Below are 18,829 nucleotides of genomic sequence, written 5' to 3'. Positions count from 1 at the left end.
AATATTGAAAAAAACATCAACAAATGCAGATGCTGTGTTGATGGATACAAATTTACATCAAAACCCCAGTTTTATCAAAGTGTACAGCTAAATTGTTAAGCTGAATAGAAGTAATAATTACAGAGGATCTTTTCATGCTAATGAAGTGTTTTTCAAGTTTTCTTTGTAGAATCTCAGCTCTGAAATAGGATAGTAGTGCAACCATCAGTGAAAGGAGCATGGTAGGGCTCATGTACCATTTAAACCAACTGGAACCAGAAACACCGCTGTGTGTGTGTGTGTTAAACAGGCAGGTTTGAAAAGACAGCAGAGCAGCTCTCGAGGCGCTTTGACATTGTTAGCAGGTCATTGTTGGTGCTTGGAGAGTTTATTACCACCCTTGTTTTTCCTCTTCTTGATTTACTGGTCAATAGAAGCAGCAGACCAGGAGGGTTAGGTCGTCTTTTGCTCTGAATGACAGAATGCGCTGTCACTCACTACAGGAGCATGGTAACATGTTGAGCCCACAGAAAACTGGTTTACTTCCTGTTGACAGACTTGACGTCCTCCGTGTGATTTACTTCCCCTTTAAACCAGTGCAAGAATCAACAGGTCTGAAGATTCAATTTGACAGAACAGGATCAGAGGGGAATCATGTCGGATACTTAAAACTGGTTTTGTTTTACAATCAGTGTTTTAACTTTTGAGACAGTTTTACTCAGAAAAGTCAAATTGCCTTGTGTGTGTGTGTGTTTGCAGTCCTTTTCCAAATAGTGCATATCTCCTTTACGAATGATTATTCAAAGTTAATGTTGGTTCTATCGCGGTTTATCAGTTAAAGGTCAAGCTGCCAGCAGTGTCACATTCTTCCACAGCAGTTAATAGCTGTTTTGCATTTTCAAGCAGAAAACATATCTCAGATTTCAAACTGGCTCTCTGTGACTTTTCCTGGACCCACTCGCAGAGCAAACCAATGCTTTTGACAAACAGGCATTCAAATATTAACTGTCCAAATTATCCCTTCAGGTTGCTCATTGACTTTTTTTCTCGTATCCACAAATCCACTGACCTTTCTAGTGTGACATGTAACTAACTGCACCAACTGTTCCCAACACGAGCTGCAAGATGAGGACAGCAGTGTACAGGAAGATGGTTCAGTGGTTATCTTTGACCCACGCGCCTCCTGACAGTCATGTAGGACGTAGCCTCTGCAGCGGGATGTGTGCGCGTGACACAAGCACTTCCTCTCAGCGTGCATTAGCCTGAGAAACACCTCAGTCTGCATTTTCACATGTAGCCATCCGCTGCCTGCTTTTACATGTTGGAGGGAGCAGCGCTTGTGGTGAGACAGAGGAACGTGCACTCAGGCACCTGGTCCTCCCGATTCTTTTTCCTCTATGATACGTGAACATTGCTCCCGTCTGTCCAAGGCCATGATGTGTAGAGAAAGACAATACCACGTATATCATACTGTGATACTGGGGGTGTTAGTATTTCACTGCAACAACGGGGTGTCGGCACTGTGACTGTAACAGTATGGTGTTATGGATCATTGTTGTTCATATGTAGATATGGATATATAGATATATATGGACTAGTTATATTAGTCATTATAGATAGTATGATGGATGGATCATAGATAGAAAATAATTGATAAAGGATAATATTCGATTCGTTATTGGGGGTAGGATAAAATAATTTTTCGTGCTCATAAACAAATAATTAATGGAAGGGAAGGAAGTATTTGTTTTCCTTTTTTCTCTGTTTTTTTTGTTTGTTTATTGTTTGGTTTTTGCTGTCTTTATTTAAAAACAAAATGATAATGATGAAAATAATGATAATTATGCCGTAGGTCTATTACATTTATGTGGGAGCACCCTCGCCTCTCAGCAAAAACGGTTCTTGGTTTGATTTCCAGGCCGGGGGCCTTTCTGGGTGGAGTTTGCAGGTTTTTCTCTCCATGCCAGCTGAGACTGGCTCCGACCCCCTGCGACCCTGCACAGACCAGCAGTAGCCTATAGACGATGGACGGATGACTTATTTCAACACGTATATAGAGTAGCTTGATCTAGGAAATACAGTGTCAACGACAGTTTAAGTTTTAGTCACTGTCTGGGACACAATAATTTTTCCTCAGCTCCTATTGCTCGATTGAATGTGGTCCAGTACATTATGATTCTTTGAGACATTGCTCACTTGTGTATAGTGTGGTGTGGGGTCAGTACTTTTACTGCAAAAAGGGTGGTATTAGCACTTTTATTTACGTTTCTTTTTTATATACAAACTAATATGATTTATACTTTCACATTGTGTAGTTTCATGCCTTTTAAAAAAATATTTAAAGTTAATTCTTTATAATTAAGTTAACTCGTTCAGTTCACTTGTTCAGTAGGGAGATGCACATTGCTGTTCATTTTATGTTTCTAGAAGAGAAACTTTCTACACAGACTTCCAACTTCCAGACTTCAGCTGTAATAAATCCTCTCCCTTTCATTCCCACAAGGGTCATTCTCACTGATGGTAGTGATAAGAATACTGAAATACTGTACGCAGGGAAACTGATGTATTTTAAATTGGTTATCATTTGTATCATCATGTGTATTAAAAAAAGAAAAAGAAGCTGATTTATAACAACTTGTTGAAAAGCTTTTATTGCACTTCATGTAACAAGTTGTCAGTCTGTCTCTCCCCTGCTCTGCCCTGTTAATGTGTTTGGGGAGGGTCTAAGACACACACACGCACACACACACAGAAGAGATGCGACTGTAAGACAGTAAAACAGCTGAAACTCTCACTCGCAAAAACATACAGTGTAAATCATACACATATTCAGATAATTAGCTTTTATTTCTTTACATTGCTTTCAGTTAGTTAAAATTATAGTCCTTTTTTCTCTAATTGATTTAACACAATATCTAAACTTCGCACAATATGGTTGATAATATACTGTACATATAGGCGCTTGAAAATCACATCACTAAAGTGTATGTCATGTTAGAGCACTAGAAAATCAGGTAGAACAGTAGGACGATCACACTATGGTTAACCCTATTAGAAGAAGCTGGAAATAAATCTTGCATTGTTTCAGGTCGATTGTGAGCAAATAATTCTGAAATTGGCGCCATTTACAGCAAGACATAGTGCCAACTAGATATCCACTATAAGTTTTTTTTATAATAATAAAATAATTGATTTCACAATAGTTAATCTTTTTTTGTGTAGGAGTTTTTTTTTTCTGAGAATACTTACTCCACATAAGTCTACACAGACTATACTGTTTAACAGAATAAAGCTATTTAGTGTTTTTCTATAGATGAGGACTTACTATAACTTTAATAATTGCATAATTAATAGATGTAGTGTGTGTAAGGAGCAGATAATGACTTGATCTCCCTGCTGCTTGTTTTTCTGTAGCATGGACATTGCAGGCTGCCGTCTTATCACTCCCCTGCTCATCCTGTGGGCAGCTTCTGGCCCCACATCCCCTTTGACTCCCAACTGTTCCTCACAGTTGCAGCATAGTGAGCTTGTCTTAATCTTTGCTGTTTGTAAATGCCATACAGGGACTGCTCTGTCCTTCATCATTTCTCCCACAGTCTGTTGATGGTCTTTCATCTCTCTCAGGTTTTTTGTACTCACTAACGATGGGAAAGGGCTTTGATCTAGAGTCCTATCAGTAACAGTGTGGGCCTTAGGCTCTCATACTCCCTTGCTTCCCTGCAGCATCTCTCTAAAAACATATTGTCAGGGTGTGCTGGACAGCAGAGTCCACCCAGCTGAAGAGCCTTTGTTTCTTGTGGTTTAGTGCAGCTTTGCCAAGGGCAACTGCTCGAGTGGATCTCTATGAAATTCTTGTATTAGTAGTGGTCTATAAAATTAGACCCTACATTTGCCTATGTTGATCTCGGATACAACAGACTGAACTCTCAGACGAAAGCAAACCTCCTTTTAGTTCTTTAAGGGGAATCTTTTTCTTCCCTCCAATGATTGTGGAGCCCTCACATTCAAATCTGCAACATGCAGAGATGTCAGACATGCTGGGCCAAAGCTGCTGGAAGTCTCCTTTGTTTCTGATAGTTTCCTTGTCACTCAGTCAAGGTCAATGGAAACCAGGGCTTCAAGATATGTGAAAATGGCAAATGGCAAAAACTGTCAGATATTGTAATGTGCATTTAGTTGCAGTGAGTGTTTTTTACATTAAAGCAGATATCAGTGGAATGTTTTTGTTAATATAAGTCCTAATTAGTCCTATTTTCCGTCAGCAATCACTTACATGAAGTATTTCAGCCTAAACACGAGTCTCTCCGTCACTCTGCTCTGCTGTAACCCGAGGAGAAAATTTTCCTTGTGGGATACAAGTGTTATCCAATGAGGAGAGAGAACGGCATGAAGGGCTGTGTGTGCAGCCAAGGGATGCGCGTGAATGTGGTGACGTAGCACGAGGACCAATTGATGCCTGACAAGGGCGGGGGCTGCTAACTCATGGTGCGTTCAAAGAAACTCGTACTTTGTGTTTTTCCTTCCTGTGAAGTCATACCAGTTCGATCTGGTACGAGTTCACGGGTCGGAAGTTACGAGTGGCCGTTATAGGGAACTTTCACAGACAACAGGATGGTAAAAACACGAGCTACGGGTTACCTGGAACGCTACCAAGTCGTAGTTGTGACTTGAAGCTGTAACTTACGGTTTCAAAAGCCTGCCTTGAACGCAGCATTAGCCGAAACGGCCGTGAAGCTGATATCTGCTTTAAGTTTTCCTCAGGTGTTGCATGTTCCTGTACAGTATGTCTGGTGAATGTGATTTGTACGCCACAGTGTCTCTGTAGGATCACAACACTTGTGCTGTTAACAGTTCTCAATTATTAAACATTACACAACTTGATTTTAAAAAAAATGGAGCCACGTTGCAATTTCAATTATATTTTGTTTAATTGTGCTGCTGCAGCCCCATGAAAATGTTATACTTGACTAGTTGTCATCAGATATTCACATACACCATCTAACAATGACATTTTTTGATCGTATGGACCCTTGCATACTTGCAGATGTTGAGGCTTTAAGCAGAGAAACTCATGCGTATTCACCACCCCCCACAACACCCTACTCGTCCCTCTGTTCTTCGCTGCCCTTTGGCCTCTTTAGCCCACAAGTCTGTCTCTGCTCCTGGTTAAAAGTGTCACAACGGAGCCCTCTCTGTTGCGGTATTCCTTGGAGGAATGTGCTTTCCTGGGTTCTGGAGTTTACGTATATATGTGGTTTGGCTGCTTTTCATGTAACGGATCAGACCCGTGCTGGCACCCTCCATGGCTCACCTGCTGGTGCCGATCTAGGCAGAACCAGCATTGTGTTGTTCATCTGGTCCTCTGCACCAGCAGCGCAACCGATCAGCCTGGACATATCCACATTAACCTTGAATGTATGGGAGAAGAGAGCCAGGGACACACAGAACCTCTCCATCCTGCATCACAGACCACTGATGATTGATCGAACATCTCAACAATGTGAAGAATTTGGAGCTTTATTGATCAGTACCAATGACTCAGTGTTTACTTGGACAGGTGCTAAGGCATCCAGCAAAAGATGTTTGCCCTGTCATTTTCATTTTTAACCCACAATGGACAACAGTACATTCCAGATATTAGATTTGTGTGTCTAAACTGCAGCTGGATCCAGGTAGCAGCAGGTTAAGAAACTTAGACCAGACACCCCCCTCCCTCCTGGGGGATGCTAAGGGGGGTTCCCAGGCCAGATAAGATATATTTTCTCTCCACCATGTTCTGGGTGTAACTCAGGGATGTTGCCAGTTTGAAAATGATTAAATCCTAAAAAGAAAAAGTAGTTTTATGCACATTTTCATTTTGATGAGTCAACTCGACGTTTGATTATGAAAACTTGGCTTCATCCATTCAGAATCAACTTTCAATGGTGATGAAATGATTGCTATTTGACTATGAGCCTCTCTGCTTCTTTCTGTTGAAGTTGATCAGATGGTAACTTCATGAACAAGTCAATTAAAGGTTTACACAGACCAGCCACAGCATCATGACCACCTGCCTTTTGTGCGGGTCCCTCTTTGGCCACCAAAACCCCCCTCATTGAGGCATGGAGTCCGCAAGAAAGTATGCTGTGGTAAGACGTAAGCAGCTCTAAGTCCTGTAAATTGTGAGATGGGGCCTCTATGAATTGGACTAGAGCTCCCTTTTGTCCCTTTTGACCACTTTTACTGGGTACTGCAGATGGGGAACACCCACCAAGGCCTTCAGTTTTGGAGATGTTCCTCGGATGTGTTTAGCCAATGCAATTTGTCACAGTTGCTCAGATCCTTACACTTTCCCACTTATGATGCTTCCAACACATTCAGATTAGGACCAGTGAAATAATAAAAAGATAAATGACCTAAGAACCAGTATTAGAAAGTTAAACTTCAAGGAGTAAATGTTCACTTGCTGCCACTTACAGGTGACATTATAATGAGATAATCAATGATATTCACTCTTTGCATGATGTTAGCTGTCAAAGGCCACATCCAAGTCATCACTTTTGTTATAGGCTATATGTTTTTAATAGGACTTCTGCACCCAGCAGTCATTCAAGAAGTTACTTGGCCAGCTGTTCACTGCTTACTGGGCAAAGGTGAACTTTTACTGGATCTGATTGTCTAACGTTGAACGCCTTGAGTATTTATCAGGCGGTCATTTTCTTGCACGAATCTCCCAAGCAGAGAGAAAATGAGACCTGATGTTTCTAATTTTTAGGTTTTTATTCAAAGAGCTCAGACAGCAGTCTTTCACTGGCAGCGTGACCTCCAGGGGCTGGAGCTGGCATCAGATGATGGTATGATGTGGCTTTCAGACAGAATGTGGCAACGGCACATCTGCGCTCTGAAAACCAGTATTTACAATGGCTCGCACCGAGTCACGGTGGTTTGTTGCTGCTGTCGAGCTTGTGTGAGTGTTGCGGTCAAAGTTCAGTCCAGATTAATTTTCATTCTAGTTCAACCGATTTGAACTTTCATTCTAGTTCAGTCTAGTTGAACTTTGACTGTCGTGTAGTTCGGCCGGGCAAATCGGTCCCTGTTGAACGGCTGCTTCTTTCCCAGCTGCTCTCTGTACCTGAGGTCACAGGTCACACAGCCCCCCACCCTGTTATTAGTGGGACTAATGCTAACACTTGACTCTGAACACTGGAAAGATGCATCTTTGTTGCTTGCAGTCTAAACAGAGTGGGACCTTCCTACTTCATAGTGACTTGTGACTCCACCTATGTTTAACTTCCCTGATCAATGTACTGGTCCGAGTCAGGGATGGGCATTTCAAGCAAAAGCACTATTTTATAATCACTGGGAGCTATTCGGCTATTCTTTGACTATTCATTAAGTATCTTATTATCTGTAGCATTATTTATACTGAATATCATTAGCAAGCCACAGTTTGACCCAAAGAACGCTGATTGCAACAAGTGGACACACACAGACTCTCTGACCCACTGACTGAATGAAGTGCTGCTTGGTGTGTGTGTGTGTGATGAGGATTAAGAGTTGAGGAGATCAACAGACACACAGGGAGCAGTCACTTAGTTCAGGTTATTGTCCTGATGCTTCTTATCGTGGTAAAAACAAAAGTCCATGATGGAGATGAAAACAAAACAAACACTTGCTATACACACTAAAAAAGCTCTGTAATTAAATAAATGGGTTGTTTCATAAAGATCAGCTGTACCTGAGGTGAAGATGACACTAGACCGGGTTCTGTTATAAATCAATTACCTTCATGTGGATGAAAAGGCCCTGCTCACTGAGGGCAACAAGTATGACTTGAATGTTTGGAGAGGGCTGGAATAAGACCGAGTGGTATCTCAGCAGCAGAGGAGTCATGTGACTTGGCTGCTATTTGTCTTTTGGTTGGCCTCAAGGTGGGGAATGATACTCCTAACAGCTGCGGGAAGCATTTCCGGCAGAGGGGTTCCTTCTGCACATGGAGGTCCGGCAGCGACACACTGAAGCAGGGATGTATCGATAACCACTCCTCCCCTACCGATACACATGATACGCACAAAACTTTATAGGCCTTCTCTGTTTCTCTGACTGAGCAGAAGCACGTCAGAGAAGTAGTTAACGTTTTTAACCCTCTGGAGAAATCTGAAATCATGTTTCTGATAAAGGCAGAAAATATCTGATGCCATAGATTTATTCTTGTTAAATCAACCACAGCAGGAACCTGTTGGAGGTGTGTTGTTTTCTTCTGTACCACATGTGGTGGAGTGAACTGATGGAATGAGCTGACCAAAGACAGAGGTGCTGCTAATGTCCCGCCGTCTGTGTGCTTCAAAGAGCATGATGACATACAGTAAGTGCATTTCGTAAAGCGATAAAGGCTGAAGATTTGGCCGGGGCGTATTTGGCATGTCATCGCTAAGTGCCTGAGTGCGAGCAAGCCTCATTGTGTTCAATTGCGCTGCAATAAGTGTTGAGAGAGGGGCGCTGCCACCCAAGCTCTGGCTGTGCAGTTGGGCCCAGAGGTCACAAGTTTGAATCCTTGGCCGACTGAGTCTGGGAGGGGGCGAAGTGAATGAGAGATTCTCGTTCCTCAGTCTCTGATGTGGAGTCGCCTTTTGAGCAAGGCACTGGTAGCGAACCGATCAATGAACAACAGACAGCTGTAATTGTACTTATGAGCAAAGTATGGAAATGCAGGGCATGTACTGTATAATGTACTGCTGGATATGAATGGGATTCTCAAAGAACTAATGCTGTAAATCAAACCTTTAAAGGGACAACAAGGAGTTTGTATTTGGTTATAAAAAAGTCTCACATTAATGTGGATGAATCTACGCTACCAACACTTGTTAATAGCTCCATTTTCGATAAATATATCGTTTTGTCTCTATCGTTATTTTGTTATTATAATTAATGGTGGAAAAGCTGTGTGAGCTGACCAGCGTTTCCTTACTTTTGGTTTCGCAGACGCTGCCCGGCGGGTCATGATAATAACGCAGCCGAATCGCCGTTTATGGTCGGGACTACGACGATATCTGATCATCTTCGAACCTCTGACTTTAATTCTTGATGAATGAAAACGTTCTTGGCAAGACGTCCGTCTTGCGCCGGTCCAAGAATTTCACCGTGTGCGCGGAGGCTCATGGTAAATGTAGTATGAAGACACTTCACTTTCCAAAACTCCTCGTTGTCCCTTTAACCTGGTGCATTATTTAAAACATTAACATTGGATATCAATATATCAATATCAATATCAATATATGTCAATCTGACCACTTTACACCATTTCATTTGTATTTAGATAACATACGCTTTAGTGATTGGATCTCCAAGCTTTTCAGAAAGTATATACAGTTTAATTGGATCCTGTAAAGTGCCGACATGTTGTTTCATCACTTTCAGACACCTGTGTTCAGACGACCAGGTCTGGATCTTGCAGCTTCACACTTCATGCACAGAAGAGAGGAAAAGGCTCATACGTATTAAAAGATTGATCTTATATCAAATTAAATTAATCAATCAAATATAGATTGAGTTTAATCAGTCAATTTTCCAATCCTGCACTATAATTTTATATATTAGGATGAGAAATTAACAATATTTATTTGTCAGTAAGTGTTTGAGTATAAGTGTTGAGTTCAGGTTCAAATAAAATCCAGTTTTTATCAAATCCAACTTCAACAGCCTGGTTTGTTTGATATGAAATATTAGGTGTTTTCCGTGAGGGAGATGGCCTACTGAGTTTGTGTGCTTGTCTTGTTGCAACACTGTGAAAGAGGTGTGTGTGTGAGTGAGTGTGAGGGGAAGAAGGTGGGGCTGTGGAATGGGATTGACATGGAAGTTATGTCTGGTATTTATGGCGTTTTGTTTGCAGCTTTGTTATCTCAGGGACTGGGCATAGAAAACTGTGAAGTACCTGACTACAGATGTAGAGTGAGTCCACCACTGACATGTGACCTGTGATTTTAATTTGACATAAAGTCTTTCATAACTCTCAACAGTGAATTCACTGCACCATTTCCCCCTCCATCTGCCAGACGCGTACGGTATCTGTGCTGCTGATTAACTGCTTTGAAATAAACCTGGCTGCAAAATTAGTTCATTAGTTAATTCCTCCACTTTAATTAGTTCATATTAGCTCTCAGTCGGGGTGTAACACCATCAAATTATATTCATTTGGATAACCATGCAAGATGAACTCGGTGTCTTTTCCTGAGTGGCATGGCACAAATGTGTGGTGCTGTTCCACCCCTAGCTGATAATACTCATAAAGCTGAACAGAGGAAATCTGTCACAACCGACCACCAGCCCACCCCTCGCTGGTCTTAGATCAGTTTTCAAATAACTCTGGTTTCCTGCAGGTCATTGCTGTCGTTGCTGTGACGTGACATGAAAGAGCAGTTGTGTCAAACACTTGGAGTGTGTTGGTTGTACTTGACCAGTGGAGTTCATGGACTGGCTCGTATAACTGTGTCTTCCACACAACAACTCGGCTAGTATTTTTTTTTTTTTTTTTTTTAAGGAGCCAGCAGGTTCACTCTGCCACATGTCCATGAGTCACTATATGACTCGACGACGTAGATGGACTTAAGTGCTCTTTTACACAGTACAGTGCAGTGATCAGGAAACAGAGCTCCTTTGTTCACCCAGTGAGCACAGTGAGGTATCTCTGTTTGTTGTTGGAAATACTGGAAATAAAGGTTTACAGCTTAGCTGCTGCACATCAATTTAGTTATAAATACAAAGGGGGAGGGGTGCTGAAACTACCTGGTTGTAACTTGTCATTAATAGAACAACCGTCTGTAGGTTTAGGTTACCCTCATCATCCTCTGACTCAGGAGCAGAGTGTCGAAGCCACTTGACGCCTGGTAAACGGTAGCCTAAGACAAACACAAGAGGCTGTCCTGGCCGACCTCAGCACCACACAGGTGAGTGACATAAGAGGGTCGTGAGCGGATGCAGATGTTAGCTGTCCACTTGTTCTAATACCTGAATTAGTGTTTTTGTCAATGGCTTTGCAACCACCAATGACAAGTGAGTTGTCTGGTTATGTGTTAACCTGCCGTGAGCCTGGTATGTCTTGGTGTAATGATACAATTAGATTAGCCGACTGAAGATCAAGAGTGACTGTAGTGATGATGAAGTTGTATCCTTCAGATGAGACTTGGCAGCTTGACCGGGGAAACTCGTGCTTTGTGAAGAGAAGTACAACAGCTCATGCTTTGTTGTGGGCTTTGCTGTAGCTCGGCTTTCTCTGCTTTTATATCCTGGGGCAATTTGATTGGCTGTAGCAAGCCTTTAGTCAGGAGGAACTATTGAGAATGCCACCTTGGTGAAACATTATCTGTTGATTCCAGTTGTGTGTTGGTTGGGTTGGTTTTGTGTTGTCAGCTCATTGGATTTGAGTTCATCATGCACTTATTGTCATGTGACTAGTTACTTGCAATTCAAAGCCCCTTAGCTACTAGCTATAGGTGCTATAGGTTTGTCTTTTGTTTTGCGTTGATTTTATTTTTGTGAAACTGAATATGACACTGCCATGGATATACATGGCAAATATACTTTTTTTTTTTTTTTTTTTTTTTTTTTACCATTATAGCAGCTGCATGTGAAGACACTGGCATTTTACTGGTGTTTTCTGTCAAAAATTAAAAAAAAAAAAAAAAAGTGAATGAAAAATTCAACATGCCAGTCTGAGTGACCTGCAAAAGACAAAGAGAGACAGAACTGGGAGGAGCAGCAATGCAACAGAGATGCAGCCTGTAGGATCACACAGGCTATGTAGCTGCCATGCGGACACAATAGATCCTCCCACCTTAAGAAGGAGGGCTGCGACACCAAGGCCACTGCTGTGGAGCTGTACAGTATGTGTAGTTGTCAATCAAAAAAAGGTGATTGTGTTTGGTCTCTGTGTGTTTTCAGATGCAGGATTTGTGCGCACAAAAGACGCTACATTTGTGCGCCCCCGCACCATGCACGCACACACGCTTCAAACAAGGTGGTGGTCAAAATCAGAGCCAGAGTTTAAACCATTAGCAGCGATATACCTTGTTGTTTTGGAAGAAGATCTGAAGAGTTCTCCTGGACAGAACTGAAATTGGTCCAAATACAAAAGGATGCACTAGGACAGTGTTTCTCAAACTTTTTCAGACGAAGGACCACTTAACCCATAAAAAAAACACTCACGGACCACCTAACTTTACATAGCCCCCAAAACAATATGCCCACTTCAACAGTTCTCAAATTACAGATCGTTAGAGTTCAGTGTGAACACTAGAGTTGCACCAAAACGGCCCTGAAGAGGCTGGTCACAGTTCTGCTTCGGTCGAACTCTGGTGCGGTCCGTTTGTTAGGCCACACGGCCGGACCTCCATCTGCTCCAACTCCCTGGTGTATTACAATTGGGAGTCATCTAAACATGACGTACCATGCGTCGTCATGGAAACGCGTCACTCCGCCAGTTGCGTGGTGTTTGGACCAGAGCAAAAACAAACATGTGTGAACGTGAACCGTACTAGCTGAAAAACTGTCAACAACACACCTCTGTCGCAGGCGGTTTGAAACGCTGTACATTTTAAAACGTGACGTGTGAACATGTGACCTGGCGGACCGCTCGGGGTCGCTCACGGACCGCTCTTTGAGAACGGCAGCACAACGACATGCTGTGATGGAAATGATATCAAAATATGGAGATTCAAGCTGCTGCCAGAGCCCCGCCGCTGCACTTTGCTGACTTTGTGATATCTTGTGACATAAAGTGCTCAGACATGCATCCAACTGCTTTATATACCCATTTTAAAGGTTTTCATTGCAGCTTTTCCCCCCATTGTCTCAGTTGTGATTGGTTGGGTAAAGTCTCCACCCTCCTCTTGGCCTGTGGCAGTATTTGGAAGAATACTACACTGCATGGAACCAATGCCAACACTTTGTTAAGCTGCTGGCTGCTCTCAGGTACACTGTTACAATAAGGTGTCGATGTAATGTACATGGTCACGTGACGTGAACACCGCTGTTTTGCTGAGTGTTTGTTTTTACGGCTGGAAAAACAACCTATCAAATAACCTGAACGGTGGTTTGGAAAGTTTAACTTATAGATTATACTCTACCTGCTCAATGAGTGTCTGTGTTGGGGCTTGTCAGCTGGCAATTAATGTTTCCACAATGTTAGGAAAAACACTGCACTGTACCCTGCTGAGGCTGTCACTGCTACATGCTTGTTTCCTTTCACTTGGATAGTGTGTGTGGATATCTCAAACTCCCCTTTGCTCCTTGAAATGTTCTGAGGAGAAACCAAATAAAAAGATTAGTGGTTTAGGAAAAGACTTTCCATTCTGCAGAGGTTTTCTATTTAAAGCCCAGACTGTGTCCATGAGATGTAACACCTAAGGGAAATTTAAATATGGCGCAGGGTCCTCAAAAAGACACAACTGCTGCTGTCGGGCAGAGGTTTAGGATTATTTCACTGTCTCTCACTAAACAGCTGCATCTTTGGCTAAATTGCACATAGACGCACAGCATGCTTTCCTGTGTATCTCATGTATTTCATTTATCCCGCATAGATGATGAATATCGAATTTGACAGAGCAAAGAATAGCAGGACACGGGAGAAAAATAAGACTAGAAACAATACAATATAAAAATGATGAAGTAGTTGTGCAGTTTGTGCATAGCAATCTGTCTTGAGGTTTACAGACTGTGTGCTGTGAGAGAGAGAGAGACCTGGTAAAGGGACAAACAGGGAAGATAAATACTTCTCCCCTGGACTATCAGACCTGAAATACATACATACATGATCATTCATGTACCTGAGTTTGTCTGATCTTGTGTAAACAGGAAGCAGACAGTAAGCTATAGGTAAGGAATAGCAAAGACAGACAAATGCAGAAAAATAAACTCAGCAAAGACGACAAGGTCAGTAACACCTGTACGTCTTTATCCATGTTGCTTCACCACTGGTAGTCGAGGCTAATAAGCCCTGACCCGGGGTTATCTGTGTGTCTGCATCATCGTTTTCAAAGATCCCAGATTGCAACACAATCCTAGACTTTTTAAACTAAAAAAAAAAAACCAATCCTGCAGTGTTTCTTCAGTGTCTCTAGAGTTGATGCTTTGGCCACCACCAGCTTGTAACACACTGATGGAAAACCCTGAATGGACCTTATCATTATCATATCAAACCGTATCATGTCACTGAACAAAGATTTACTTAAAATCATCCAGGGAAGGATGCTCGGGAATCACTTTCATGGTGTGCAGCAGCGGTGCACAGATGTTGTAGTTCCCTGACAGTAACTGCGCTGTTGTAGACCAGCCATTTCCTGCTGTGTATCTCTGACTTTGCATCTCGTTCATAGCATAAAGAAGACCCAGCTCTGTGAAGATGAGCTTGTTTATATAATTATGGATGGTTGACCTTCTGGTCATCTGTTTCCACATGTGGACGTGGAGTTGGAAGACGGTTCATGGTAGTATGTCATGAATCTACAGTGAGAAGGATGAGAAAGATCCTGTCAGGAAACGTTTTCTTGTGCTCTGTCCAGTGTCATCAAGTCATCAAGTCTGTAAAATGACAAAAAAATGTTTGTAAAGCTGAATAAAGCCGTCAAACATGCACAATATGCAAATTATCTATAGTGTACAAATCACTTAAGGGAATTTATTTAAACTTTCTCATTTCTGTCATCGGTCTGTTTAATTTATATTCTGTGAGTCAGCAGTGTAAACATGGTTCACAGTCCAGCTCAGCCCCTCCCTTGAGCCACACAAGCAATATTAACTGAAGCTTCCTTATGTCATGTTTTATAATTTGTTGTATTTATTTGATGCACTTTACTTCTCCCATATGGTGAAACTCACTATGGTGCATTGGTAAACGTATGCCCTGCTCCTCTCTCTGTTGCCATCTCAGTGGAGAAGTGTTGTATCTGCAGCCTTTTGCTACTTTATTGGGTCTGTGTCTGTTTCCCTTTGGAAGATGAAATTTAGATCTGAATTGAAATATATTTGTTTCTGCTTGTTAGTTTGAGAAGATAAAGCTGTATAATAAACACATGATTTACTAGACAATTTACCAACAGCCCAGTCTCTGAGCTCCTGTACAAACACATCAACACTACTCAATAGAAATAAGTACATATGCATGAAAATAGACATAAGGGCACAGTGTGCTTTAAGATTTTTAACATAACAGGATGTGAAGTGCATATTTTACGACATGCTGTCACTTGTGTTTCTATGTCCGTTTGTGGAGATGTGAATTTGAGTTACTGTTATTAGCAAAACAGCACTTTGTGTGTTGAAGTGGAACCTGTACCGGCTGTACTTTTGCTGATAAACCCAAACTCACCTCTCCACAAACAGACATAGAAACACCGATAACAGGAAGTATGCTGCTGTTCCAATTGCAAATAGACCTGAGGTTCTTGGAAGTCCAGACTACTACTGAGTTTGTGAAGTTTGAACTTCCCAAGTGGAGATATGGTGTACTCTGCTGGGAAACGTCTATAGTCTTGTCAGGACTTGATATACAGCAAGATAATGCATGTTTGGTGCATTTTGGATGCCATACACCACACAATCCATGCAAGGGTTAGAGGTTTCTCCTGAGCGGTGTGTGTATGTGTGCAACTTTTATTATCATCATCATCCATGTTGTTATTTTTATTGTTGTATTAATTCCTGTTTTGTAATTATCACACGTCTTCGTTGTGCAGTCCCTTTAGGGGTCCGAGGCCCAGATCGGGAGTTTCTGTTGTCAGCTGGGCTCAGGTTCTACCTTTGATTGGACCAGTTAATGGATGAAAAGCCAGAGAACATTTAGTCTGAGGTCAGAGTGACTGCAGGTGAGAGCAGCTGTCACACTCTGTCAAGGGAGAAGCACATTTGCACTTAAAGAAGCTGCTGGATGAGCTCAGCAGATTGTTGCCCACACAGAGTTAGTGCAGGAGAGGTGGACAGAGGGGGAGGTCAAAAAAAAAAAAGTAGGAGGGAGGTAGGAGTCAACTGGTATCTGAGCACACACACACACACACACACACACACACAGTGAGAGAGAGAGAGGCAAGCTGCAGCAAGCACGGCTTCACCTACTCATGTCTTCTGAACGCCCCCCTCCCATTTCCTCCCCCTCCTTCCTTATACGGCCAAGAAAGACAGACGAAGCAGCCAGGCGGCTCCCTCCTCAACCTTTATTTGTCTGTTTACAGAGGAAAACAAAAAGTTGTCAAAGGCTGGACACTTTTTTTTGTGTGTGTGTGTGTGAGACCTTTTCATTCCCACAGTGCTTTGGGAGTGGTTGGTCAACCTGGGGAGCTGGTGCCCTTGTTGCCTGCTTCCAATCAACCCGCCAGCTGCAGGCTGTGGTATTGAAGAATTTTTGATTTCCTGCACACACACTTTCCCACCAGCGTGCACACACACGGGCTTGCACACAAACACTGTCATACCCCCTGTTTTCAGAAGTGGGCAACTCAAAGCAGAGAGGGCTGTGTGTGTGTGTGTGTCCGTGTGTGTGTGTGTGTGTGGAGGAGCTGCTGGTCCCAGCTCTGTGTGTAGCTGTGAGGCCCAGGCTTCATGGCACACTTGAGTGCAATTGGAGTTCTGTACATAAAGTGTGGTTTGTTTCTGTTCTGCTGCAGACGTCGCCCAGAACAAAAGAGCTGCTTCAAACTTATACAGTATGTGCAGTCCATGTGCAGGCTGAACATACCGGCAGTTAGTTCAGTGTTGTGCACTAATGTTGTCATTGGTGGGATGAATTTAAGTTGGTTAAAGAAAATACTACTGCATGAAACTCAGAGTTATGTGGTGAATCGTTCACTCTGAGCACATAAACTGGCAATAAACAGGTAATAAGATTGAAGATTTACACTGACCTTTCACAGTGATGTTTTAGCGTGGTTTAAGACAACGTCGAGGATGTACAACTGTTTCAAGTTTCCAGGGATGATACAATTGCAGTTTATCTTAAAGTTTATTTTAGTCAGACTTTTGACATTAACACGGTGGGAAATCACTTTGATTCATCACGCAGCTTTTGTGATTACTTAAAAAGCTCTTTTGTTAAGACAAGTCTCCTTAGTGAAGTTTCCAAGTATCCAAATATTCCTTTGCTTTGTGGGAGGTGAGGGTATGGCATGTGGTTCTTTACAGTCATTCAGTCAGAATGAGGAAAAAAAAAAAGTATGAATCAAGCTGCATTCTTTAGGAACAACGAGTGTATATGAGTCGTTCTCAGAAAAATAAGGAAAGAACGGCATCAGGCGAAGTGCAGCAGAGCAAGCTGCAAGCTTAGCACAATCATCAATGTTCAACCTTGTGCAGTCCAATAAATCTAATATCCATTTGTAATGAATGAGTCTTGTGTTTGTGTAGATGCACAAACAACTGCGATTGTGTTACAAGCAGCACCAGCGGTCTGACAGGATAATCGCTCCCTGTCCTGGGTGTTGTAATAAGGTTTAACTTGATTTCACATGGAGGGCCTTTTAAACGTATGCAGTTGGGGCGTGAAGGCGGCTCTGCTGCAGCAGTGGAGCCTGACCAGAAGACAAAAATGATCTGTCCTGTGAGCGTTTGTTGCTGAGACAGATTTAAAATACAGTTAATTTCCTCCTGATCTGTTGCAGTGATAAATGCCTTTTTAATGTAAATGCTCCGTCTCCTTTCTCAACGGTCGCTGGTGTTACAGATGTGCAGCAGTATTAAATAGATATATAATCTTTGTTTCCTGTTTTGGTAATAATTGATCAAGATAAGCGTATTAGCACTCTGAGCAGTAACTCGCCGCGAGCGTTGCAAGAGTTCCTTTGAATGTCGGTGGCTCCTCAGGAGGACTGGGGCGCCTGCCAGCATCCACTGCCAATTAGTCCTTTTTATTTGTTTAAGTTTTGCTGGACCAAGACGCAGCAGTTCGACATTCCACTTGGCTGCTCCTTGAAGCTGCGGAGGATGTTTCTGATTGAAGTTCAGACGGGAGTCTTACTGTTTCCACTGTACTCCACACTTCACCATGTCTGTAGACACGTTGTTGGACGATCCACAACAATTGTGATCAGACATTCCAGGCTGAAGATGAAATGGCATGATGACAATTGGTTATGTGTGTTTTTTTCCTCTGCGATGTGTAGCCTCTTTGTTTGCATTGACGTGTTTTGTGTGGGCTACAACAGCAGCCTCAGCATCAGGTACTGTGCTGGTATTTCTGCCAAAAGCACAAGTTGATTATTTATCCTTTTTGATCAGGGCTTTAATTGATGTGGACAGTTTTAGGTGCATTCACTTTAGCCTAGTGAAAGAGCCTATTGATGCTGCACAGCGAGTGTGGGGCCGCGGGTCAGAGCCTTGGCATGGTGAATAACAGCTTCAGCAATAGACACTTTGTCTCTATCTCTTGCAGCGCAGCGCTGCCCCAGGCCAGGCCTTGCTCCACCAGTGCCCTCAGGGGCAGCAAGGACTAATCTGCCTCCCTCAGAAACCCCCCGACACATGGGCCGCCTGCTGCAGGCCTGTCATTCTGTACAGTAAGAATCTAACCCCTCTGTTGTCCTGTAACTGGGGCATGTGCCAAGTAGGGCAGTGAAAAAAACATTTTCACATCACACACTTAAAGTGTTCCTGTTAACTTTAACAAAAAAGGTTTTGTGATGATGCTAACGAGTTCAACCCCCCAGTAAGAATCACATGACCGCAGTTAGAAGTGTGGTCATGCTGTTATCGTCACAGCTTCTACCACCAAGTAGTGAACTTCCTCTCCCACAGCAGGCGAGTGGCCCTGCCCAGTGAGGAAAGCCTGAGTGACTGATGTCTTCTTGTGGCTCTTAAATTAAAATACGTCAGATTATTAAACTAATAATGT

General features: G+C 42.6%; 1 protein-coding gene across 1 annotated transcript in view; it reads left to right on the top strand.

Moving 5' to 3' along the window:
- tab2 (TGF-beta activated kinase 1 (MAP3K7) binding protein 2) overlaps positions 1-18,829 on the top strand; it is a gene marked incomplete at its 3' end in the record, with an annotated part of 42,806 nt that overhangs the window by 6,999 nt on the left and 16,978 nt on the right. The window lies entirely within an intron of this gene.

The sequence above is a fragment of the Trachurus trachurus genome (genome assembly GCF_905171665.1).
Source record: "Trachurus trachurus genome assembly, chromosome: 24".
NCBI lineage: Eukaryota > Metazoa > Chordata > Actinopteri > Carangiformes > Carangidae > Trachurus > Trachurus trachurus.
The sequence above is the reverse complement of the archived record's forward strand: the minus strand, read 5'-3'. Positions and strand labels throughout refer to the sequence as shown.